Source organism: Ostrea edulis, chromosome 6 (assembly GCF_947568905.1).
Source record: "Ostrea edulis chromosome 6, xbOstEdul1.1, whole genome shotgun sequence".
Lineage (NCBI taxonomy): Eukaryota > Metazoa > Mollusca > Bivalvia > Ostreida > Ostreidae > Ostrea > Ostrea edulis.
In genome coordinates, this window is record NC_079169.1 from 89,219,046 (window position 1) to 89,246,659 (window position 27,614).

General features: G+C 35.7%; 1 long non-coding RNA gene across 1 annotated transcript; it reads left to right on the plus strand.

Moving 5' to 3' along the window:
* The first annotated feature begins 1,151 nt into the window (after positions 1 to 1,151).
* Positions 1,152 to 26,866, plus strand: LOC130047455 (uncharacterized). Its single transcript, XR_008796342.1, has 3 exons — positions 1,152 to 1,338; positions 23,740 to 23,836; positions 26,438 to 26,866. It is a non-coding gene; the product is annotated as an uncharacterized LOC130047455 (long non-coding RNA).
* The last annotated feature ends 748 nt before the right edge of the window (positions 26,867 to 27,614 follow it).

Consider the following 27,614-nt stretch of genomic DNA (forward strand, 5'->3'; position numbering starts at 1 on the left):
AGGTCATAAAACACCCTACAGAGGGATACATGATGACAGATTTAATTAGGAGGCTGATAAGCCATGTGCAGGGTTTACAAGTCTCTATGTTTGGTGACATTAAATATGGTAGAGAGCAGAAAAACACAATAAAATTTGGATGAAATGATAATGTAATAAAACCATAGAGACTTGAGCAAGTCTAGATTTGTAGCTATCCATGGCAGAGTTGCATAATTTTTTTTTCAGATAGGGAGCCAATTTTGTCGGTAGGAAAGATACGATTAACATCATAAATGTGCGGAAAGTCAGCTGTATCTGTAACACGGGATTTCGTTAAAGGTCAGTGCGGTGAGATGAAGTAATCGATCCCATAGAAATAGATCCAGGGGTCCGTGTTTGCCGAACTCTTTAATTTGTATTCTTTGTAGGAGTTGATGACTGTTCGTTATCTTCACCTTTCATTTTTACAAGATTATGATTTCTGAACGCAGACTTTTCATGAAATGGTAGTAACCTCACCAAAATGTTCCGAGTACAAGTTAGTTATTGTACGCTCTGCTTTAAGCAAAGATCGAATCAACAAGCTCTGGTAGTCGGCTTCAATATTTTATCAACAAAGTATCAATTAATCCTTACACCATTTCGACCCTGATTTACTGTTAAGGACCAATAAATATTATTATTCACAATTTGAAATATTTCTCTAGCAACTGTGAAAGTACACATATTCGCATCAACTTCAGTTTCCAACTTGACGAGAAAATGAATAATTATCAACATTAAACAACTGAATTGTAGTTTAGCTGTGGAATAAAGTAATTGTGATTGAATATGTATTAGTGAAATGTTAGCAATTGTTAAGTTAAAAAGAGTCGGTCAATATTCACCAATATTCATTAAGTTCAATACCTTGAAATATAAGCCTTTAACTGCGAAAGTTGACACAGAGGTTAAAACAAATAGAATCTGCACTGGGTTCAGTGACCAGTAAACAAGGATTTTAACTTCAATAGAATGGACTTATTTGGTTAATGTGAATTTCTGTCTTGTATAAAAGGTTTGCGGAGTCAATGTGATTGCAGTGGTAACCAAAAGTATGATTGACTCCTCGTCCCATATTTAAACGTAAGATGTACGATTTTAAGGTGAGTGGTTTTAAAGAATAAATGCTTTATATTTCAAAACTCATCTTTTAATAGATATAAAACTGTTATTATGCTATGTAATTGCATGTTCTCGTTCTGTAGATAGGAATGTTTATTTGTAGGTTTATTTTGTTAAACAAGCTGCTGTCTTTTGAAAAAGGAATGCAATACGAGGGCAGTAGGCACGTGTTTCTAACAGAAACTTAACATTGTAAGTTAGAATGAAAATTCCTTTTTAAACAGATTTATTTAATCGTAAAAACATGCCAGTATTTTATTTTAAGTCTTATTGGTAGAGGTCCAACGATATATAGAATGGACATGAAATATATGTATCTTTGACCTTTAATTCAGAAATAAGTGTCATCCTTGCATTAGATATGGGTCTTAATGTTCGAATTCAACACAACACACAATCTGGTCTTGATAATAACGATTGAGTTTCATTCCCTAATACAATGATGAAAACGTGCATAAAATATCAAACCGAGATCAATCTTATAAATCTACAAAGAATACAAGTTTGAGAGTAGAGTAAACAGGACCCCTGGACATACCAGAGGTGCGGTCAAGTGTTTATGGGGAGTAAGTATCCCCTGTTGAGCGAGCATACCCGCTGCGAGCCCTATATCTTGATCAAATAAATAGAGCAATCCACAATCAAAATCAGAATTTAAAGAACTGAAATTGGTATGAACCGGGTGAGACACCATTCAATCCAGTGATTAGCAAATTAGATCATTTTCACAAACATAGAACTTGCAAAATGCTGATTCTAACCATATCTGCTGATACCCCTGTTACATCAAATTACTTTTCAGTAGCTTACCTCGATTTAAAAACAGATCATATGCAGAATAAGCTCTTCCGTATCGAATCATTTGAGAGGTATAAACACTACACAGAGATGTTCAGAACATCCAAGTATGAAGCAGAAGTGAAGACTATGCAAGGTGAAGATAACGAACAGTAATCAATCTCATAACTCCTACAAGCAATACAAAATAGAAAGTTGGGCAAACACGGACCCCTGGACACACCAGAGGTGGGATCAGGTGCCTAGGAGGCGTCTTTTATTTCGATGTCACTGGGATATACTAATTCGACTAATGGATGAAAATGATTACTGTTAATAAATAAAACGTCGTCGATATAACTAAATGTTGAGTTGAAGGTCACAGTAAGAGATTTCTATAACTAAATGTTGAGTTAAAGGTCACAGTAAGAGATTTCTATAACTAAATGTTGAGTTAAAGGTCACAGTAAGATATTTCTATAACTAAATGTTGAGTTAAAGGTCACAGTAAGAAATTTCTTTTCTTCACATTTAGAAGTCATTGAATAAATCCTGCTTCTAACAAACAAATACCAGCTAATAAAGGAGTACAATTCGTGAACTCAGAAATTCAAACAAACTGTTGGAAGACTTCATCACCAAAGGCTTCGTAGATATTTTCAATGATATTTTCTATGGGGAATTCCAGCATCTTTTTTCATATCAACTGCAGAGTACTAGTGCATAGAATCAGAGTGATATTTAACAAAGTAATCGTTTGATCGAAAGATATGAATATTTCCGTGTTCCAGTTTTATTTTGGTGAAAGGTGAAGATAACGAACAGTGATCAATATCATAACTCCTATAAGCAATACAAAATAGATAGTTGGGTAAACACGGACCCATGGACACAACAGAGGTGGGATCAGGTGCCTAAGATGAGTAATCATCCCCTGTGTGAGGAAAGGTCGTGTAAAATGTTTAAAAGGTCATACATTTTGCTGTTGTTGATTTGGGAAAGGTTTTATAATTTCAAATTTACTAAAGTTGTTTGGAGTTTTGTAGAAAATTCATATTTGATGTACACCACTTCTCGCATATGCAAGGTGAAGATAACGAACAGTGATCAATCTCATAACTCATACAAGCAATACAAAATATATAGTTGGGCAAACACGGACCCCTGGACACACCAGGGGTGGGATCAGAGTAAGCATCCCCATATATAGTGGCACAATACGTTTCACACTCTCCTTCACACCAGTAAATATTTTCATGAGGAGCAAAGATTTGAGATTGATACACGTGGAAAATATACTGGATCCAACATTTATCTCTGTACGTTTTGTAATCCAGTATATGTGCGTTAAGTCATATATATTCGTCACATCGATTGGACTATCAATTGTGTTTAAAACTGAGGAAATTTTGAAGATTTTTATTTTCTAAAACAGAGCCTTCAGTAAAAAAGTAGTAATACGAAAGCCAAACCAAGTTTAAAATACAGTTGTAATAATGAGCATTACAAACAACGGCAATGTGGCCATGTTATTGCAACCTTTGTCATCTGGAACCAAAACATATACCTCATGTAACGTATATAATGTTTTCATCTCTAAATACAGAAATTTACATGGTCCATCAGTCTGTATTTTGGTGTTAAAACTTTCAATGGAACAGAATAAAGTTTCATGCTGATATGGTGTGAACTTATCTATATATTGACGTAAGGTAACATTGAATAAAGACCTTGTATATATCTCCATGTGAACTAGTCCGATTCTCTACAATAGTTTTCGTTACACCCATATGGACTAGTCAGATTTCATTCATTAGTTTTCGTTACACCCTTGTGAGCTAGTCAGATTCTGCACGTTAGTTTTCGTTACACCCATGTGAGCAAGTCAGATTCTGCACGTTAGTTTTCGTTACACCCAAATGAACCAGTCAGACTCTCTACAATAGTTCTCGTTACAGCCATGTGAACTAGTCAGATTCGTACCTTAGTTTTCGTTGTTCACATATGGAAATACAGTGTCCTGCATCTTGATCCAGTGATATTCTCGATGTCTACGAAAACGGGTACTTCAAGTTGGGTTGTTAGTATTATACTATATTTTTAAAGTATTCTGACTCTCATGGACAAGATCAAATTATATGAAATAATCTGAAGAATTACAATGTTAATAGATACTTTGATTACCCCCTTTATTGATTTGAAACCTGTTTCTCGATATTCTTTTATTTTGTTGCCCTTTAGTATTACGTTTTCCCAAAAGGAATCAGCCCACTAGCGTCAATTGCGTAGACAATGTTAGACGATTTTCAGGTGAAACTTTCCAAAGTGTTTGGTATAGAAATGCGACCAACGAGATAAATGATAAATAAATTCCTAGATGTCAATATATCACGTCACGTGTATCACACCAATTTGTTAGGCCTTTGTTTTCGTACCGATTTTGATTACAGATTACTCCGTTCACCTTAACAAACTTTAGGGCTCAGGTCGCTTTTATCTGGTAGATAGGGTATATTTCCTCCTCCTTGGCACATATTTCCACCTCTGGTATGTCCTGGGGACCGTGTTTGTGCTACTCACTCAACTCCTAAAGAAAACTTATTTTTTGAAGACTGGGCAAAATATAGAAAAACAAGAAATGTATGTAGATAGGGGAGGCTTACTCCTCCTTGGCACCTGACCCCAGTGAACACCAAATAAAAGAAAAAGGCTTTTATTTAGGTTGTTAGAACTTATGACCAATTCCTTTGTATTTTCATAAATGAATGTTCAAATCAAATAAAAGACACCACAGAGTCCTCCACATTTGCCTTGTACATATATATTTTATTTAACATAGATGCTAATGGCAAACTAACAACTCAACTTAATGAGAAATTGAATTAATTCAGCATTTTCATAGTCAACTTCATTTATTAAAGTAGCAGATTCGATACGCAAGAGCTTGTTTTGACTATGATCAGTATTTAAATCGAGGCAGCCTACTGACAAACAAGGTGATACTACAGGAGTATCAAAAGTCTCATCTAAAGTCAGCATTTCGAAAATTTTATTAAGAAATAAGATATCATTTTTGAATGTTGTTGGGATATGACATGAATTTGATCACGTACCAACTTCATGTCATATCCCAATAACATTCAAAAATGATATTTTATTTCTTATATTTATATTTTCTATTTTGATTTGTGTTCTTACCGAGCTTCCATGATTATGTAGCAGATGACCAAAATAACGATCGTTGAACACAAAATATAGTTCGTTAGCGTTTTATCGAATAAAAAATTAGGAACAATATAAAAGAGAATATTTAGATAGAGATATTTAATTGAAAATGTTAAAAAAGACGAAACATGTGTAAAATAAAGGTAATTTAGAGCGTAAAGTTAACTGAAATGGCGACAAGAAGAGCGGAGTAAACTACATCCGTGATGTGATTTGGTCGCGATCAGCGATGGAGAAACTGGTGTCGGTCTAGCTTACTAAGTTGAAAACGCTTGTTGATCACAGATTTCGACAGAAATTCAAAGGATCTGAGAGAATTGATGGTGGATATGATGGGTCAAGTTAACGTTAAGCTCTTAGTCAGGTTTTTGGAAAGAAACTACGGTATGTTCATCGTTAGGACTTGCGGTAAACGTAGCCATGCAGGAGACGATTCAAGACAGTAGGACAGATTTAGACAAAGTGCAGGTAGGTTGCGTCTTTTATTTACCTTTAGTGTGTGTAAAAGTAAATAAAAACGAACTGACGGAGTTTTTGTTCACTTGAGAAATTTCTGTTGTAGGATTTTAATGAAGACTCGCACCGGTACCCTGACATGAACATCTAAATTTTTCGAGCCTCGAAACCAGCCTCGCTTATGATCATGCCGAGTCATAGCCGTGATGGAAGTTGCCAGCAAACAACAAGTTAACTTATCACCATAAAGTAAATAGGCTTATAACTCTGTCTACATGTCTTCGCTTCCAATATCATAGAACTTTATAAAATCACCATGCAGAAGTTGAAGACGGTATTTAAAACTGTATAAAATGAAACAACAGAATGATATGTTTAATGTCTCTCTTTTATAAATTGATGAAATTCTTGTTTGTTTACAAAATAAAATCTGTATAAATATCCTGCTGCGTTTGTTTCTGTTATGATATCATTGCAGCGGCTGATCCAGGTTTTACGAAGGGGGTGGGGTGGGGGTGAAAGTAAAGTATTAGCCAAAATACTCAGCCATTTTGGGTGCCAATCTGGAATTTAACTCGCACTATTTCTATTATTTAAATTTGAGGCGAGAGTGTGGGGGGGGGGGGGGGGGTCTAAATCCCCCACTGCATTGCATAAGCAAGAACCCAGGTGAAAATACAGAAACTGACTTTTGAAGCGGTGATTGTATTCATACGCAAGAACAAACTGATCACGTGACCAAATTCTTGTCATACGAAATTAAACATCGATTTCATTAGTACTGTCATATAAGGAAGTGCATTGGCAAATGTAAATATTGGTTGTTATAACGATCTAAATTGCCAATACAACCTGTGACTGGATCAAATGATGTCTGACGTGTTTCATATCAATTGTTAGTCCGTTCTATACACACTAATTTTGACTACAGATTACTCCGTTTACCTGATCAATATACATGTACGAGGCTCACTATGGATGATATATAAACATTAGACAATCGAAGCTGGATGCATACGTGTATACACACCTGTGTGTAATTATAAGTGATTTTGACATTGCTGCTTAATGGAGAGTCCACAAATATATGTGCTGCACAACTTTCAAAACATTTCTTTGAAATTGCTTAATGTCATATATCAATAACCGATGAAAGAAGCTAAAAATTACATAGCACGCGCATTCATTGGGAACGCATATTTTATTTAGCATCTTTTAATTTGGAATTCATATTGTAAAAAAAGATTCGTATTTAATTACAAAGTTATGGCCATTTCAATATCCCAAAAATGAAAAAGCAGTAATAGATGTGCATACACACGAAATTGAGTATGACTCAGTCCTTTTGTTATCATTCAACAGACATTTATATCATAAACCTACAGTATGAAAGGTGAAATTAACGAATAGTGATCAATATCTTAACTTCTATAAAGAATTTGTTTTAAAGATTTGGGTAAACACGAACCCCTGGCCATACCAGAGGTGGGATCATGCACGTAGGAGGAGTAAGCATCCCCTGTCGACAGGTCACACCCGCAGTGAGCCCTATGTTTTGATAAGGTAAACGGAGTTATCCATAGTTATAATCAGTATGCCAAGAACGGCCTAACAATTGGCATGAAACCTAACTTTAGTGTCAGATAAAAAGGTAAAGATAACGAACAATGATCAATCTCATAACTCCTATAAGGAATGCAAAATGAAGAGTCGGCAAACATGATCCTCTGGAGATACCTGAGGTGGGATCAGCTGCCCAGGAGAAGTAAGCATTCCCATGATTATCACCTTTGACCATTGGCTATCATCAGCCTTGTGTATGGTTTCAGTGGATCCTATAAACAGTTGCTTTACACAATTATCATCATTATCGCCATTTTATTAATCAACGGTATCCTCTCTCAAGGTGACCTTGTTAGTTACCGCACATCTTTTGAATGGTTTTACTTTCCACACTTCTGGTACTTTTTACCAAAAGCTGGATATTCTGATTTTAATGCATGTATTGTTCAATATTTATGACAACTGCGCATGCCATTGTGTCGAATTGGATGTCTCTTGTTTTCCGACTTTTTGTCACTAGAACTTTCCTGTGCCAATAATTTTGGTTACGCAAGCCAGAAAATTCAACTTTCGGTTTACCACGGACTAGTAATCTTTTAACTTTGAGTTCGCTTGTGAAGCAGACATCTCATACAAAATGTTCGATTTTTGTAGATTTATCTAGTGTTAGCTCTAAGCCTTGACTAATACGGTTTTCGCGGCTTTTTGTGGTTCTAATAAATATGTGGGTGTTTTTTGTTTTAATTTTCTCTGTTGGGGAATGACAGTCTTTGACAATTCAGTTACGAATTGGTCAAAGGGATTAGAATCAGACTGACAGCATATCTGATATTTGTAGTGACTATAGATTTCATTGTTACGAGGTTTAAGGTAGTCTGCATAACTTTGACAATACTGATCAAGCTATTTCTTGCCACCATTAGAGAAATCGGTCCAAATTGAATAAATGTTCCTACCTTTCTCGCCAACCTAGATCAATAAGTAAGAACATTTTCCCTCTTTCGTCTTAGAATTTGAGAGACCAGAAAATATAAATTCAACATGCTGTTTGAAAGGTTTCCTTGACATTTCTAAGGCATTTGCATCCAAATTCACAGACGGATTCCATCGTCATTGTACAGATGATGTTATAACCATCTAGTTCGTCAATACAATCTATTATTGGGTCAAATGCTGTCTGACGTGTTTCATACCGATTGTTAGACCGTTCTTGGCACACTGATTTTGACTACCTGATCAAGACATAGGGCTCACGACTCCTCCTAGGCACCTGATCCCACCTCTGGTGTGTCCAGGGGTCCATGTTTGCCCAACTATCTATTTCGTAATGCTTATAATAGGAGTTATGAAATTGATCTCTGTTCATTATCTTCACCTTTATAGGAGTTATGAGATTGATCTCTGTTCATTATCTTCACCTTTATAGGAGTTATGAGATTGATCTCTGTTCATTATCTTCACCTTTATAGGAGTTATGAGATTGATCTCTGTTCGTTATCTTCACCTTTATAGGAGTTATGAGATTGATCATTGTTCGTTATCTTTACCTTTATAGGAGTTATGAGATTGATCTCTGTTCGTTATCTTCACCTTTATAGGAGTTATGAGATTGATCTCTGTTCGTTATCTTCACCTTTATAGGAGTTATGAGATTGATCTCTGTTCATTATCTTCACCTTTATAGGAGTTATGAGATTGATCTCTGTTCATTATCTTCACCTTTATAGGAGTTATGAGATTGATCTCTGTTCATTATCTTCACCTTTATAGGAGTTATGAGATTGATCTCTGTTCATTATCTTCACCTTTATAAGAGTTATGAGATTGATCTCTGTTCGTTATCTTCACCTTTATAGGAGTTATGAGATTGATCTCTGTTCGTTATCTTCACCTTTATAGGAGTTATGAGATTGATCTCTGTTCGTTATCTTCACCTTTATAGGAGTTATGAGATTGATCTCTGTTCATTATCTTCACTTTGATAGGAGTTATGAGATTGATCACTGTTCGTTATCTTCACCTTTATAGGAGTTATGAGATTGATCTCTGTTCATTATCTTCACCTTTATAGGAGTTATGAGATTGATCACTGTTCGTTATCTTCACCTTTATAGGAGTTATGAGATTGATCTCTGTTCATTATCTTCACCTTTATAGGAGTTATGAGATTGATCTCTGTTCGTTATCTTCATCTTTATAGGAGTTATGAGATTGATCTCTGTTCATTATCTTCACCTTTATAGGAGTTATGAGATTGATCTCTGTTCATTATCTTCACCTTTATAGGAGTTATGAGATTGATCTCTGTTCGTTATCTTCACCTTTATAGGAGTTATGAGATTGATCTCTGTTCATTATCTTCACATTTATTGTATCAGTTGGAAGCATCCGTGTTTGGTGTATGTATCTATAAATACGTTTTGTGTCTTTGTTTATTGTTGTACGTCCAAATCGAATGTTCTTCGCTTAAGTAAGTAAAAATGTCATCTACAATCGATGAATTGTCTAAACATGTTGTTCAGACCGTAACAATGAGGGTTCTTTACGCGACTTTTTCCTTTTTTCAAAACTTAAAAAGTTCTTATCTGGTCGTCGTTACAATTCCCGACAAGACCTTGGCTCAGCCATCAGTCAGTGCCTCAGAGGTCTACCTAAATCAACTTACCGTGACGCATTCCAGAAATGGATTCAGAGATTGAAATTATGTATTTCAAACCACGTAACATACTTTGAAAGGATGTAATATTCATTTCACTATTTGAGTTGAATGCTTTTGAGATATCGTACAATACACATTACATATCGAACAGCCCTCGTATTATAAGAAAGGCAATAAATATTTTCTATAGTCGTATTTTGATTTGATATAAAAATGGAGGTTGACGTAATATATTGCAGGATGTTTTTCTGCGCATCGGAAAGGTCCGAGAAGTGCGAATGGAGACCTTTAGAATTCATATATGAAAGAACCATGACTTTCATTTTTAATGCTGGTACCCAACTTAAAAATGGTTTACGCGGCACGTGGTCGAGAATCGAACCCGTGCTCCCTGTCAAAATGCGAGCGCTAAATGCCGCCAATTTACACGTAGGAAGGAAAACATTCACATATTCAATATTATCAAAATTTAAAATAAATTGTTGTATTGTCCTTCAGCTATCTACAAATGTTTTCTTACACTTGATAGATTTTGTGTGGCTAGAATATCCCGAAACAATGAAATCGGATTGATTTAGGAAGCGTGTAGGTGACATTGATTAACTTTTAAATCATCATGTTAAAGTAAACATGCAACAGGAAGTCGGTGGATCTTTGAACGTAGTCCTTTCCACAGAAGACATGTTAAAATGATTTTTATCTTTACTTAGATCTTCATTCTATAGTTGAACCACTTTGCTATTAGCCATTTTAAAATCACATTTCTTTAGCTTCCAGACTACAAAATAAACCTTTTCTATTTTTAGTACTCTTTCTGATAACAAAAAATATATGGGGAGCGTAGTTCTTCAGAGGAGCATTTATAATGAAGTCATTTATTGCAAGCATAACTACGTTTTTATGCCTTGATATAAGTTCTTTATAACCTCTCTGAAATATTCGAATTCCCTCATTATGCATCCACACGTCATCTTTTGTGATCCATCCTCCACTCCCTGTATAACAATACAACAATATCTGGTTTCACTGACGTTTCTAAAATCAGGGTTTGGAAATGAATGTAATAAGTAATTTGCTGTTAACAGAAAGAATAAATATGGTTTTGTCATGGTTGTAAGGGGTTTTACTATTGTATTTCTGTAGTTGATGTTAGAAGATGTTCAGTAACCGCTTTAAACAATTTTATAAAATGTATTTTGAGGCTTCTTTCACAATGCATAGATAGAATATCTGTCAGACAAATTGTATCATTTTATATATGTTTTAAACAGTATTTATCTGAATTCAGATAGTGTCATTTACCCTTCTCGGAAATAGAATAAAATCGACTGATCCGTATTTTGATAAGATTTGAAAAAAAATATCTAAGCAATGTCATAACTCTTTCCAAGAAAAACATTATCATCCATCCATCTATTTATCTCTCTCTCTCTTCATCTCTCTATCTCTCTATCTCTCTTTATCTATCTATCTATCTACCTATCTATCTTAACTTCAGTCACTTTGTGGCAACATTAAACCCCAAGGATAATGTCCATATTGTGCTTTATAACTCTAATCAGAGACTCGTTAACCTATTGCTGTTACGACTTATGATTGGAACCACTGTGAGGAAATAATTCATCAAAAAAGCCTATTTTGGTTATCCGGTAAACCTGACGGTGAACTTTCATATGTCTTCTCCCAAATTTGATGACGTAACAGTGAACATGCTGGGGAGACATTTTGTGAATAGATCCACACGTGAACGGGTAACGCGCGTATGTTCATGGTTTCTTTAGCTGTAAAATATTGTCACTCATCATAAAGAACACTTCATTGTGATATTAAAGGCGGACACATTTCAAACACCGTCACCAATGCTAACTGACAATTGTTATTACTATTTATAATTACTATGGAAGTGTTTCCTCGATGCCAGCAGATTTCCTGTGTCTTAAGACGATTTGATTCCGGAAGTAATCGTTTTAGCCAAGCTTTGGGAATACAACTTGATTCATTTGCATGACCCTGTTTAATAAATAGAAAACTTCAGCTTGGGTAGGTTAAACTCTCCATTATGTGAACTTTTAAAATTACTGAATAAAATTGAAATGATTTCACTTGTATTTGTGATTGGTGTTTCCACCTTAGTTTTTCATTACAAATATTACACATACTGAACACGCCTTTTCCCCCCTTTAATATCAACACTTGCATCAGACTGAATAGTATGTGTCAACCAGAATCTTAAAGATAATTCATGATATCTATTGATTTATGTTCTGTTATTATTATAAGCAAGCATGTTATCCTTTATTCAGAAAGAATAAATTCATAGATTACGGAGGAGAAAACAATTACGCATAAATATTTAAGACTTATGCATATATTACGTAGTATTTGTCCATTCACTTTGAAATTTGAATGAAGTATTGTTCAGTATTGATAGCATTGACGCCATTTCATTCCGATTCCCCTCGGGATACCTCGGTCTGGATCCTTTGATGTCAAACCCACCCGATTCATGGATTCCATTCGATAACATAGCAACGCCTTCCTTTCTTTCACGAAAACATATAAATGAGGAAGAGGGTAGACATTAAGGAAAATATAAAACCATAAGTAACACACATTATTAATTAAACCATGTATACAAAGTGCTTTTTCACACTGCTTTGTCTCTTACCTTCATGTTTTATTATCTCTATGGCTAATGTACCACATCATGTTTTAACGGTGATGAGAGGTAAGTCAGTTTTTCTGTCTTTGATTCTTTCATATTCGTAATTATTATCTTTGACCTCAGATTTGATATCATGCTGGCTATCAATGTACATTAACTTATTCACAATATAACGATGTGATGAAGAACACGGTGATGAAGAATAAATCAGATTTAATCATTGAATATAATTTCTTTTCCCTCAAAATATACGGTTTTAAAAACGTGTGTTATTTTTAATTCACACACTGTACAGTAACTTCCCAATACATTTCACGACCTCCATAAATGAATCTTTTATGTAAAACAAGTATGCATTCACTTACCTGTTTGTTTGTAAGTTCGAAGAAATTGGTTCAGTTTTCTTATCTGAATTTGAATGGAACCTTTTCTAATAAAACCCTTGATTCTTATTGATTTCAAGGTGAGTTACCGGAAGAAAATTTCCTCAAGTATAATATCCAAGTTAGATTTATTTTCATTAAATCTTTAAACCATGAATAGATATAATTATTATGATTATAAAGGTTGTGCATCCCTTAAATCATGCTGGAAAGTGTTTAAGAATAAATCGTCGACATCTCACAAAATGATTATCGCATTGAGGAAAATATGTGTCTCTTTATGTCCGAGTGTTTAAATCACTAACTTCGTATTCAAGAATTTAGATATCTCTCTTTTACGACGTCTAAAGATAGGATACCATAACTTCCGGAACAAGTCATGAGTATATGGTATCATAACTTCCGGAAAAAATATTGAAGATATGATATCACAACCAAGGAACAAGTCATGAAGATAGGATATCATGACTAACGAACATGTCATGAAAATATTGTTTATGTTCATTTAATGTCCAAGGCCTTTAAAATACATTTAGTGTATATTTTTCACAAGATAGTATATAAGTTAGGAGTGTTTTTGGTTAAATGAATTAAACAAATCCTAAATAGAAACCGCTATTCCGTGTGCAATGATTAAATATTTACTTTTCTAATGTCAATGCCTTTGAGATCTCTACAGATTACAATGATAGTCATTTCCTCATGAACGTCTTGCAGTTATGTGCGTATCAATCTTATGCGCATATTTTAATCCTGATAATTATAGCACTTCTATTTCAACGACTGGGAATTTCGACAAAAATGAAAGTAGAATGTGAATATAGAAATAAACATAATTTGAGGAAAAAATCCAGGTATGAACTGCAACGCTTCACAAGGCACATTTTTCGTGGCGCATAATTTTGGAGATTAAACAGGGTGCCCCATTTCGGAGATTAATTTTTGTTTTACATGAACAACAGATAGCGTTTGCAATATAGTGGACAGATGCACCAGAACGTCATTTGATAATAACTGAAAGTTGGAAAACTCACCTCAGCTTCAAAATATGTGTGTCAAATAATTCAAATTCAAACTGTTATCAGATTACCTTTACCAGTATGGGATACATTTGTCCTTTTGCTTTGTAAATACCGTCTATGTATACTTGAAATAATCGAGTGCTCAAGAGTGCTGCAGTTGACAATAAAAACTGCCTTTTATTTAGTTATGTTTTTATTCCCTGAAATTGAATAATCTATTATAGGAGTTACAAACCTTTCTGTGTATTAAGCAGTGCAAACTTTTCTGTGTATTAAGCAGTGCAAACTTTTCTTCACTAAAAGCGGTACAAACCTTTCTCTGTTACAAGCGGTACAAATCTTTCTCCGTTATAAGCCGTACAAACCTTTCTCTGTTATAAGCGGTACAAACCTTTCTCTGTTATAAGCGGTACAAACCTTTCTCTGTTATGAGCGGTACAAATCTTTCTCTGCTATAAGCGGTACAAACTTTTCTCTGTTATAAGCGGTACAAACCTTTCTCTGTTATAAGTGGCACAAACCTTTCTCTGTTATAAGTGGCACAAACCTTTCTCTGTTATAAGCTTTACAAACCTTTCTCTGTTATAAGCGGTGCAAATCTTTCTCTTATAAGCCGTACAAACCTTTCTCTGTTATAAGTGGCACAAACCTTTCTCTGTTATAAGTGGCACAAACCTTTCTCTGTTATAAGCGGTACAAATCTTTCTCTTATAAGCCGTACAAACCTTTCTCTGTTATAAGTGGTACAAACCTTTCTCTGTTATAAGCGGTATAAACCTTTCTCTGTTATAAGCGGTACAAACCTTTATCTGTTATAAGCGGTACAAATCTTTCTCTTATAAGCCGTACAAACCTTTCTCTGTTATAAGCGGTACAAATCTTTTTCTGTTATGAGCGGTACAAATCTTTCTCTGTTATAAGTGGTACAAATCTTTCTCTGTTGTAAGCGGTACAAATCTTTCTCTGTTGTAAGCGGTAAAAACCGTTCTCTGTTATAAACTGTACAAATCTTTCTCTGTTATAAGCGGTACAAACCTTTCTCTGTTATAAGCGGTACAAATCTTTCTCTGTCATAAGCCGCCCAAACTTTTCTCTGTTATAAGCGGTACAAATCTTTCTCTGTTATAAGTGGTATAACCCTTTTCCTGTTATAAGTGGTGCAAACCTTGCTCTGTTATAAGCGGTACAAACCTTTCTCTGTTGTAAGCGGTACAAATCTTTCTCTGTTATAAGCGGAACAAACCTTTCTCTGTTATAAGCGGCACAAACCTTTCTCTGTTATAAGCGGTACAAACCTTTCTCTGTTATAAGCGGCACAAACATATCTCTGTTATAAGCGGTACAAACCTTTCTCTGTTATAAGCGGTACAAATCTTTTTCTGTTATGAGCGGTACAAATCTTTCTCTGTTATAAGTGGTACAAACCTTTCTCTGTTGTAAGCGGTACAAATCTTTCTCTGTTGTAAGTGGTAAAAACCGTTCTCTGTTATAAACTGTACAAATCTTTCTCTGTTATAAGCGGTACAAACCTTTCTCTGTTATAAGCGGTACAAATCTTTCTCTGTTATAAGCAGTACAAATCTTTCTCTGTTATAAGCCGCCCCAAACCTTTCTCTGTTATAAGCGGTACAAATCTTTCTCTGTTATAAGCGGTACAAATCTTTCTCTGTTATAAACAGTACAAATCTTTCTCTGTCATAAGCCGCCCAAACTTTTCTCTGTTATAAGCGGTACAAATCTTTCTCTGTTTTAAGTGGTATAACCCTTTTCCTGTTATAAGCGGTACAAACCTTTCTCTGTTGTAAGCGGTACAAATCTTTCTCTGTTATAAGCGGTACAAACCTTTCTCTGTTATAAGCGGCACAAACCTTTCTCTGTTATAAGCGGTACAAACCTTTCTCTGTTATAAGCGGCACAAACATATCTCTGTTATAAGCGGTACAAACCTTTCTCTGTTATAAGCGGTACAAATCTTTTTCTGTTATGAGCGGTACAAATCTTTCTCTGTTGTAAGCGGTACAAATCTTTCTCTGTTGTAAGCGGTAAAAACCGTTTTCTGTTATAAACTGTACAAATCTTTCTCTGTTATAAGCGGTACAAACCTTTCTCTGTTATAAGCGGCACAAACCTTTCTCTGTTATAAGCGGTACAAACCTATCTCTGTTATAAGCGGCACAAACATATCTCTGTTATAAACGGTACAAACCTTTCTCTGTTATGAGCTGTGCAAATCGTTCTCTGTTACAAGAGGTACTAACATTGATTTGTAAAAAGCGGCACAAACTTTTCTCCTTTATAAGCGGTACAAACATATCCCTGTTATAAGTGGTACTAGCTTTCTCTGTTGTAACCGGTACACAATTTCCTGTTATAGGCAAATCCTAAAACATGAGTTATCTTTCTTTGATGCGGAAGGTAGTGCGCTTGCGTAATTTAGTTCAAGACTTCCGGGTAGTTTTTTTTTTTTAGAAGCGACATTATCAACAATGCAGAAGGCCGCGAAGATATTGCTGTATAATTTTACAACAATCACGCCAATCAATATTTTAACGTTAATAAAAATTCACAATGCATGGGTTTCCTTCATACATGTGAAAACAGCCAACTGTGCATGTAAAAATAATGGAAAATCAATGTTGTCAATAAAGGAGACCCCCCCCCCCCCCCGCTTCCATGATTTTTCTGTTTCATGACTGAAATATATTGCACAAATGGCATAGCATCTTTACTCTGGACATTTTAGAACCCCATGTTTTAACACAATAAGATTTCTATTAAAATGTCAAAGGTCGCTTGTTTAATTTCAATGTAATAAACATTCAGCGATAAAAGTTTTGACACGATTTACGTCTAGGTATGTCGGACTGACACTTTTGGGTTTTTGGAAATGTCCACCTCCTTCGATTGGTGATTAAATTTTAGCCAGCCTGAGTTTTTGATTTTACACAGAGATTTATAGCATGATGTGTCAGATTGTTATGTGTCCTCGTGTAGGTACGGATTTAACTTCATCAGCATTATGGTCTCCGATTCTGTAACTGCGGTTGAAAATTTTAGGAAAATTCTTTTAAGATCTCAATAACAAAGGTAGCGGACAGTGTAGAAGGAACTTATACTGCCTCGCTAGTGAACTAGCTTTTCTGGTGTTGTGGTAAAATCTCAAGAACCATAAAGATGTAGCTTTACAAATTGATATAGAAAAGGTGAAGATAGCAATTTCATAATCATACAAAGAATACAGGTATGAGGGTAGGGCAACGACGGACCCCTGAACACTCCAGAGGTGCCTAGGAGGAGTAAGCATCACCTGTTGACCGGTCACCCTCTTTGTGAGTCCTATATCTTGATCTAGTAAACGGAGTAATCCGTAGTCAAAATCAATGTATGAAGAACCGTCTAAGAATAGAAAAATTCTCACGTAGCATAGATTCACATTTGTCTAAACCTTGAACTTCAGAGAAGAGTCACACTGATTTACGTAGGGAAATTGTTAACTGTTATCATCTCGAGAGACACACGGATACATTTTGTAAATTGATAATAGTTTATCCTCATCAGGTAGAGTAAATTTAAGGTAGCTCACAACATGATCTTGGAAAAACGACTCAGTCACAATGATATTTACAGTATACTCGAACTGCTCTGTTTAGCTATGTATCCGAGGATACGACGTCATGTAATATCTTCATCGCTATTTACTTCCAATGAAAAAAAGGTTCGGTGCAAGCGGGGGGGGGGGGGGGGGGGGGGGGGGGCTTGGGTACTTCGTTTAAAAACAAACATGAATGGAAGCAAAGCTGCGTTTTCCCCTCGTCATCCCAGTTTAATTGTCGGCAATCCTTGCGGCAATCCATAATTGGACTACGATAAAATAAGAAGAAAACTAATTAAAGATCAAATAAACTGAAGACTTAATGCAGGTATAGCAATAAAGCATTAATTTTGTTTTTTTACGCGTTCATTCATAAACACGTCAATAAATTTCCACTACAAGTCCTGTAGCGGGTCGATGTCTTGTCAATTATATTATAGTGTCGCAGTATTACACACACGTATGCATTTTCATACAATCATTCAATTTTTCTGCATGGCAGTGAAATCTAAAATAAAAACTATGAATTTTGAAAGATACATTTGTACATTAATATAAGTTCAAATCATTGCAGGGAGGAACTGAGTAGTGAATAAATGCTCCAATCATGCTCCGTCAATACTTTAATGATAACCACACCTTCTACTGAAAGACATAGGACGTATATTCTATTCTCCTCCGCCAAGGGGACTGTTTTGTGTTTTTAAATTGTATTCAAATTCAAATTGTCAATTGCTGATTGATATGTGCTTGAGAACAGCTTCAAGGGTACCGGAGAATATTTTAGGAATTGAATTGCAGTTAACTACCATAATGTCCATAATGTCTCAGGGTGAGGCAATCCATTCACTTGAATGAAAACTTAATGATTAGCTATAATTCACAGTTGTAATCTCTTAAATTTGGTGGGAGTAGATAATGAAAACGATTGACCAATCGCTATTCCCCGAAAAGAAGGATAATTCAAATTACTGTGTGATCAGTATGGTGAAAAGTTTATAAAATTCAAAAATTAGAGGCGGTTTCAGAAAATGGCGGGTTGGGTTTCTTGTCTTTCGATTTTGTCAGTGTATATGTTGACTCACACTGTATAAATACGCAACCAAACAGAAAATTGTTAGATCATAAAAGGGAGAAAATGAATATCTTTGTGAAAAAAATATATCTAGTTCCAGTGGTCAAGTGTCTGCGCCTAAAAATGCATAATTGCATCTGGTTTTTAAAGTTTTGAAAAACATATTTCCCAAAATTTCATTCTAATCATGTTATTATTTTGACCACTCTCGCGCAATTTCTAATAGTGTGACGTTAAAATGAATTATATCGATATCGTTGTTAGGAAAGTGTCATTTGCAGTGTTTGTTTATTTGTCATTCCAAAAATATTGATCGCATTTTACAACATCGTTTATTTTTTCCCATTGACATACATTTGAGCTACGAGGGCGAGTCAATAAGTCACCAGCCTAACTTATTTCCGGTTGAAATCCACCTCTTCTTTTTCGATGCAATTGCCCTCTAATGTGATGCACTTAGACCAACAGTTCTCAAGTGACATCAGCTCAGAACTTCAAAACTGTTTTGGGAATAGGAAGAAGTCGCTAGGAGCTAGGTCAGGCGAATAGGCAGGATGTGGTATTAATTCATACCCGTTTCGCTCTACAGCATCCTTTGCAATTTGCAAGTGTGGACTCTTGCGTTATCCTGTTGCAGCAAAACACTTTTAGAGAGTTTACCTCGGTGTTTTTCACGGATGGCGGTTCTCAGATGGTCTAGCAAGTTTGCATAGTACACTCCAGTTCTTTGTACTTCTCTTGGGTAAAAAGTCCAACATAATAACGCCTTTTGCGTCCCAAAATACTGTGACCATCACCTTGCCAAAAGATTGATTGATTGATTGGGGTTTTACGCCGTTTTAGCAATATTTCAGCCATTTTACGGCGGTTAACTAATTGAATTATGTTTGGTTGTGAGTGTTTGAGTTTCCCTGACGCCCCCAGTGAGCCTACTCTTTTTCGAACATCAGGGAAACGATATTTTGCGTGCCAAGGGGTTGCCTTGCCAGAATGCGTCTTGAACTTCTTTGGCCTCAGGGACCCAGGCCCTACCCACTGACGACTCTGAGTTTTATTTTCTGGCTCATAATAATGAACCCAAGTCTCCTCTACAGTCACTAGACGCAAAAGCAAATCCTCTTTTGACCTAAAACGCTTCAACAAAGCGCAGCATACTGATACTCTGATTGCCATTTACTCATCGCTAAGGGATTTGGGGACCCGTGGGCTGTTTAGCTTGTCATACCTAAACGATCATGTACGACTGTCGAAACGCTACCATGTGAAATGCTTAATGCCTGCGCTATTTCTTCCACCTGAATTCAGAGTATACCAGATCCAGAACTTTCTTACACATTTCTTTGTCGGTGGCATCCAGTGGGCGTCCAGACCTGGCTTCATCTTCTAAAGACGTTCTATCGCGTTTGAATTCACCTTCCCAGAATTTAACCTGAGCATAAGATGGTGCAGAAGACCCACAAACATCGGCTAACTCGTCGTGTATTTCCTTGCCTGTTTTACCTTTTTTAATCACCTTAAACACATTGTATTTAACAAGTACCGAATTATAGCACAGTTCTCAACTTTAGAAAAAAAACCCATGCCTTTGCATCACTAGCCATGTTTGACATTCAATATCTTACTAAAGAATGACTCGAAACGCATGCAATTTTGTACCCAGGTATAAAACATGTATTGAAACAAGGCATGGAAATCGTGACAGTCTCTGTCAATCTGAAATGGGATAGGCTGGTTACTTATTAACTCGCCCTCGTATATTCATATTCAATGCGTTCTGTTGTAGTACGAAAATGATGTAAAAAGATGTAGTTTTAAGTTAGAATTTACATACTCCTCTCCGGGGTACGTTTTACTGTCTAAGATCTTTCTTTCTAAATACTCTTCATTAGATAAAGTAAATTGTGCTTTAAAAACTTCAAAGTTTTTTAAAATGTGAAATTGGATCCATATTCTTGTGTTGTCATACACAGGTTACGGGCGAAATAAAACTTTTATCTTTACAAATTTAAAACGCTGATGATGCAATAAATGCATCTTATCTAATTCTCAAAACATAGATGCCTTAATGTGTTTATGGTGATTAAAACTGGTAAGCACTTCTGCAAGTATTTCTCCAGTTCAGAAGTATTGCCAGGATGAATTTTATTTCTGAACGTTTTGCTTAAGTCATCTGAGTTTGGGTGACTCTTTGCAATTGGTCTGCATTCGTCATCGCACATCATCCATCGTACGTTAATAATTGAACATTTATAACTTCTTGATAACTACTCTTCCAATTCTTTCTCGTATGAAGCATTTTTGGGACAAGAGGGACACAAATTGTAAATTTCAGGACTACTGCACCTCCGGCACCGTTAAGGAGGTGGTAGAAACTGCAAAAATTGACCATTTTTCAAAACTCTACCAAAATTGTGCATTTCATGATCCCCGGGGGCTAAGGGTCTTACTCCTGGGCAGGACAAAACGTGGTATATAGTGCTTCTGTGTAAAACATTTAAATAACATTGATTGATTTAATATTGTTTAACGTCCCTCTCGAGAATATTTCACTGATATGGAGACATCACCACTGCCGGTGAAGGGCTGCAAAATTTAGGCCTATGTTCGGCGCTTATGGCCTTTGAGCAGGGAGGGATCTTTATCGTGTCACACCTACTGTGACACGGGACCTTGGTTCTCGCGATCTCATCCGAAGGACCGCCCCATTTAGTGTCCTTCTACGACAAGCAAAGGGTACTGAGGACCTATTCTAACCCGGATCCCCACGGGATTGTAGACACTTTGAAGACATGGCTATCGACGACTTGAATAAGGCGTTGAAATTATTCTACTTTGGTGCCTGGAAAACATCGGAAAATATTTCAAGAAAAGTGCACTGCAGTTAAGGGTGAAAACGCTTTCTTAAAGAGAAAAGAAGCATTGATATTGTGAAGGACGCCGAATTTAATGGGATCAATGAAATATTTATTCAAGCCGGTTTAACCAGTCTGAACGGAATAGAACGGAGGAGGGAGACAGAACACGAACCCCATGTTGGGGGAGGATATACAGAAGTGGAGACACTCTGGTGTTTGATGTGAACACAATCTATGAATTGCAGAGAAAACTGGTTTTAAATAATTCTTTACCTGTGCAGAAGAGGGAGAGAAAGTTTGTAAGTAATGACAGAGAACACTTTCATTCTTTGATATTGACCTGCTTGACCACTTGGAGTCAAATGAGCTCGCATTTCAAAATGTTCTTCGCAATGTTGACCAAACCAAATCAACTAAATCAGATGGATATCGCTTGAGCTGGATAGTTAAACGTCTGAGCACATTTCTCTGGATATCGTTGGAGTTGGATAGTTAAACGTCTGAGCAAATTCTCTGGTTATCGTTGGAGCTGGATAGTTAAACGTTTGAGCACATTTCTCTGGATATCGTTGGAGCTGGATAGTTAAACGTCTGAGCACATTTCTCTGGATATCGTTGGAGGTGGATAGTTAAACGTCTGATCACATTTCTCCGGATATCACTGGGGGTGTGGATAGTTAAACGTCTGAGCACATTTCTCTGGATATCGCTGGGGGTGTGGATAGTTAAACGTCTGAGCACATTGCTCCGGAAACTGTCGTGTTAAAATCAACATCAATGATCAAGAGAAACGAATCTTCGGGTTTAACCCGACATCGTTAGGAGGTGATTGATTTGTCAAATTATTAGTTTCGCTAATGTCAGTCTTTGAGTTGTTAGAAAATTCATAATAGTGTTTTGTTTAAATATTCCAAGACTGTTGATTTCTTTAATTGGATGGTGGTAGTTTTCATTTTGACAATGAGTTGAATAAATGCATGGGTGTGACCGGTCGACAGGGGATGCTTTCTCCTTCTAGGCACTCGATCCCACCTCTAGTATATTCAGGGATCCTGTATGCCCAACTGTCTATTTTGTATTCCTTATAAGAGTTATGAAATTAATTACTGTTCCTTATCCTCACATTTCATATGTTAGAGTACTAGTTGATTTTTTTGGGTTTGTTTTTGTTTTGATAATTAATTGATAAATGTGCTTGATTCGGTATAGTAAACAATTTAGTGCATGGATGTTCAGGATATATGAAGATTTGTTAAACAAAGAAAACTCCTCAGGGGATATGCTTTTTTTCTGGTTATCAATAATCTTTATGCCAAGGCCAAGCATCTAATGTCTGTTCATGCTCCTCGTCTGACCTTGGTCAACATTGCCATGATCTAGGTGATTACAGAATTTCGATAAACGCCTCAAAACTCAATGTAAGACCGGCTAAAATAAACAGCAGGTGAAATCACCGACTTTTTTTTTTTATCTCTTCAGTGTTTGGAGTAAATGAAGCATAGCAAATATATGTTCACAATGTTCGAGTTCATTGCTTGTTCATTGGGTAATCCTCTATCAAAGAGTGGTTTGCATTACCTTTGCTCATTTGATAGGAGTCACGTGAACATATACACATGTATGTAAAAATCGTCCGCGATACGCCACATGCACAAAACGTGATGACGTATCGCTTATGACGTTATCTTTCCAAAAACTTTGTAGACTTATGAGAGAAATCTTCAAGTGATTTTACAATTGACTCAGATGACCTGGAAAAAAAGAAGCAAAAACAGCCCTATCACCCCCCCCCCCCCAAAGAGAGAAAAGGGATAATAAAATTCGGAGTGTATTGCACAATATAATTACATTAGTCAACTGATAACATGAATAAACATCAACTTACTAGGCTTAGCCTAATGGAGAAAACTTCAAACAGCGAATTAAGACATCTAACTGATCATGACGTAAGCAATAAAGTGATAAAGAGGAGGGGTTCGTCAATTCTAAAACAAATCTTTGATGAGAGTGACAAATTAATTTAAGGTGTGGATTTAATAATCAAAGCCGGTTGTTTATCACTGTCATAGCATAGGAATTTATAAACAAAGATCAGATCAGAGATGAGATGCATTGTGATTGGTGTTTAATATTGTAAATAAGAAATCAACTTTACTCATCTATGTCTAATGAAGAAAGATTAGATAGTGATTAAAACCAATGAAGCGCTCAGGTAAAAAATCAATACGAGGATACTTAATAGGTGTGTTATCTTAAAAAAAAATCCATGTTCTCCGTAATAAAAGAACGGATTTTTTAAATTATTAATATTGACTTTGTAGAGTGCCAGTGCCCGTATGACTGTATCAGAAATCTGAATCAATGTTTGGTCGCCGGAGCATGCCGAGTGTGTAAAACTCCAAATTACGGCAAACGAGGGTAAGTGCGGAGTATTTTTACAAAGAATTTTATACAGCACAATGAAATATGACTTTTCAAATTTCATTACACAGATTTTGAAAATACTTATCTTTGCATCACGTAAAGGATGTATTATGTATACGATGTACTTTGGGTTTCTAGTGAATAATTCATGTAAATCTACACAGTTATTCCCAGGTACTGTATAACATCAATTCTCTGTGGTCTGTGTACTACCATTAAATACTGATGAAATATATATATATATCTACGTCAAAATAAGCGAATAAAGAAACTAATTAATTTTTAAAATAAGCTTATGCTATCAAAGCAAGAATATGGGCTGTTTTCATTCATTATACATGGAAGTACGGCGCTTCAATGTCCCTTTAATGAAGTTAAAACATTGTCAAGAATCATCGGATTGAAAACAATTACGCGAGAATTAAGAAAAACCCGTTCGTAACCTCTCGGGAATTGAATCAAATAGTCTTAATTCCGTCACAACAATGAAGGTGAACAACTTGTACCCATAATAACTCGCATTCTATTGAAGTTTTGAATTATGTCGAGTACGGAGAGGTGAATTGAAGGTTTATCAATTCATCAGATTTCATTGACAGCAATGGCTTAACTCTTAAGAAACAATGAAAAAAAAAATAGTGTAGAAAAATTTAGAGGGTGTACAGCTACAAAGCGAATTTCATAGTTCATATCCCTTAAACATACTGGTACACGCTTCCATACTTATATAACTTGTATTGCATAAAGTAGGTGCATTATTAGTAATATTACAAACTTTCTTATGGAGCTTAAAGGTAAAATGCCGTCATAGAGGTCAAACGGGGTTAACAGAACCTAATTGGTGTTAACGTGTCTCAAAGGCGTAATAGCGTGGACTGAAAACGAAGGTGTATAATGGCGCCGTTATGAAGATCGACTCTCTACAAATCCCTTTCGTAACTTGATCATTATAACGTCCATAGAATTTGAGAAATGTTGACTTTAAACGAGACTTTTGAAACTGGTCATACGCAGACCAAGCTCTTGCGTATCGAATCAGTTGAGAGATATAAACACCATATGCAGGTGCTAGTGGAATATTGCTACATGAATATGAGAAGTTGACGATGGATAAGCTGAAATCATCCCGTCTGTCATAAAGTTGAATTGTTAGTTTGCCGTTAATATCTACTATCAATAAAATATCTAACTACGAAGCAGATGTGGAGGATTACTTCCAATATAAAAAAATTAAGATTTGGACAAACACGGTCCCTTGCACACACCAGAGAGGTGCCTAAGAGAAGTAAGCATCCTCTGTCGACCAGCCATCCCCACAGTGAACCCTATATCTCGAGCAGGTAAACGGAGTAACGTAAAAACAAAAGTGCTATTACGTTGGAAAAAAGGTGCAATAACGCAAGTTATTAAGTTACTATTTTTTAAAAATCTAAATATCTCTTATGAAAGGTAAAGATAACGAATAGATAACGTCAATCTCATAACTCCTATTATCAAAAGATAGAAGCATAGTTATTTAATGTAAATTTTCCTCATAATATCACGTCTTATCATTTTTGAAAAAGAATGACAATGAATACATTTACCAGTAGTGTTTTTATGCTTTTAGAGATCAAATTATGCTACAAAAATAAAGTCAAACAAGAAAACTGTTATTCATTGTATAGGGTGAACACAATCGTCATATTTAGGCTTATGGGACACAGCTGGTTTTACGTATTTTAACTTTCTGTTTTATCAACCTTTTCTCGCTTTGTTACGCACGTCTTTGCTTTGTGTTACTTTCGTTTTTGTTATTACGCTTTTCTTTCACGTTAAGCTACTGATTGTTCTCTATTACATGAGATGATCAAACTGTCTATTTCTCTGATAATGCCTTCTCCCATCTGAGGATTACTTCCTGTACAAAAAGAGCTACTCCCTGGGACTATCTCCCCATTGATGTAATTAACAACATTGTTTCGGAATAATAAAACAGTTAATAGAATGGGTAATTCGGGAAATAGCAAATTTATGAACCCCTTCTAAAAAAAACTCTTTCCTTCGCTGTTTCGCCGCCTCGTTAAATAACTTTTTATGTTTCGAGGGACAATGAATCCGCCATTTCCCTCATACCCATTCTATTATTGTATAACCATTAAACATTTTTCTCGTTGTTACGACTTGGACACGCGGTAATACGTCTTTCGTTCGCGTTATTACGCCTTTAAAATCCCAATAGCCTTATGTATGATGCGTACCGCACCTGATATGTCTAAAACAGTACAAATATTGCAGTACCCTTGATTTTGTCTTTGTTGACGTTTATGGAAATATATGTTTTGGTTGCTTTTCATCATATACATGTACATACTACATTGAAAGTTGAAAAGTTCAAATGTTAACAGGTTAATGCATGGAGCAAATCTACGGATCGTGATAGGTTTTGCGTCATTTCATCTGAAAATGAAACATCATGTTACAATATTTTCATCAACAATTGTCATTGATAAGTTAAATGTCTTGTAATAATTGCACAAACAACGTATAACTGGCGGATATATGGTAGAAATGTGTTTTTATGTAGATAATTTCCTTTCTATATCTTTGTTGTAGATTACAAGCTGCAGCTAGCAGATTAAGGGCGCTTCTGGCAGAAGAGGGCTGACATCCGTACTAGCGGAGATCCGAAGAGACAATCTTTAAACTATATTTTAAAGTGGCGGAATATTTGTTAATCTTTATACATTTGTATTTGTTTGAAATGGCATTTAGCATATTGACAACTTTTACATTGTACGAATCATTTCCCAATATTTGTTACTGACATTAAAAACGAAAAAAATATATCACTATTTTCAAATAAATGCAGCACTTACTCCTCCATAAATACAACTGATTTAAATGTTATTGAATAAATGAACCATTCCTATTAAAAAAAACAAAACTTGTAATATTCAACTCTGTTTTAAAACGTCATAATGACAAAAAGTTATGCATTTGTTTTTGCTTACTTGTAAAGAAAAACGTCATCATGACCAATCACCACTTAGTTGTTATCTTTGATTGGCTGTGTTATCTTAACGACAATCGACATTGCTCTAACATTTTAGGGGATTGCTCTCTATAGTTTATACTTTAGTATTAAATTCCTTAAGGACCCATTTGGCTCGAAACCGCTCAAATACTCTTTAGGTGACACAATGTCTAACTGAATGTAAATAATTTCTTACAGACTTTTGAATCTATATGTATAAAGAAATACCAGTTTTATCGAAAGAGAACTTCACATGGAATTTTATTGATTTTTTTGTGAAGTCCCCCAAAGCCAGAAAATGTGAAATTCCTTCAGATGACAATATCCTAGATTGAAACCATGCATCCTCTATAAAGCTATGTAAAATTCCTCTAAACCCATTTACTTAGTTTAAATACATGTATTTCCCATCACAGACCGGTTGACAGGGGATGCTTACTCCTTCTAGGCACCTGATCCCGCCTCTGGTATATCCAGGGGCCCGTGTTTGCCCAACTCTATTTTGTATTGCTTATAGGAGTTATGAGATTGATCACTGTTCGTCATCTTCAACTTTCAGTAAAGAAAAAGTTATACATATCCTTTTGAACAATAATTTTTCTGTATTGGAATTTTGTCAGCATGGCAAAGTGAAGAAACGAACAGTTATCGATCTCATACTTCCGCTACAGATTACAAACTTAAGGGTAGGGCAAACACAGAACCCTGGACACACCAGGATGGGATCAATAACGTAGGGGAAGTAAGCCCCCCCCC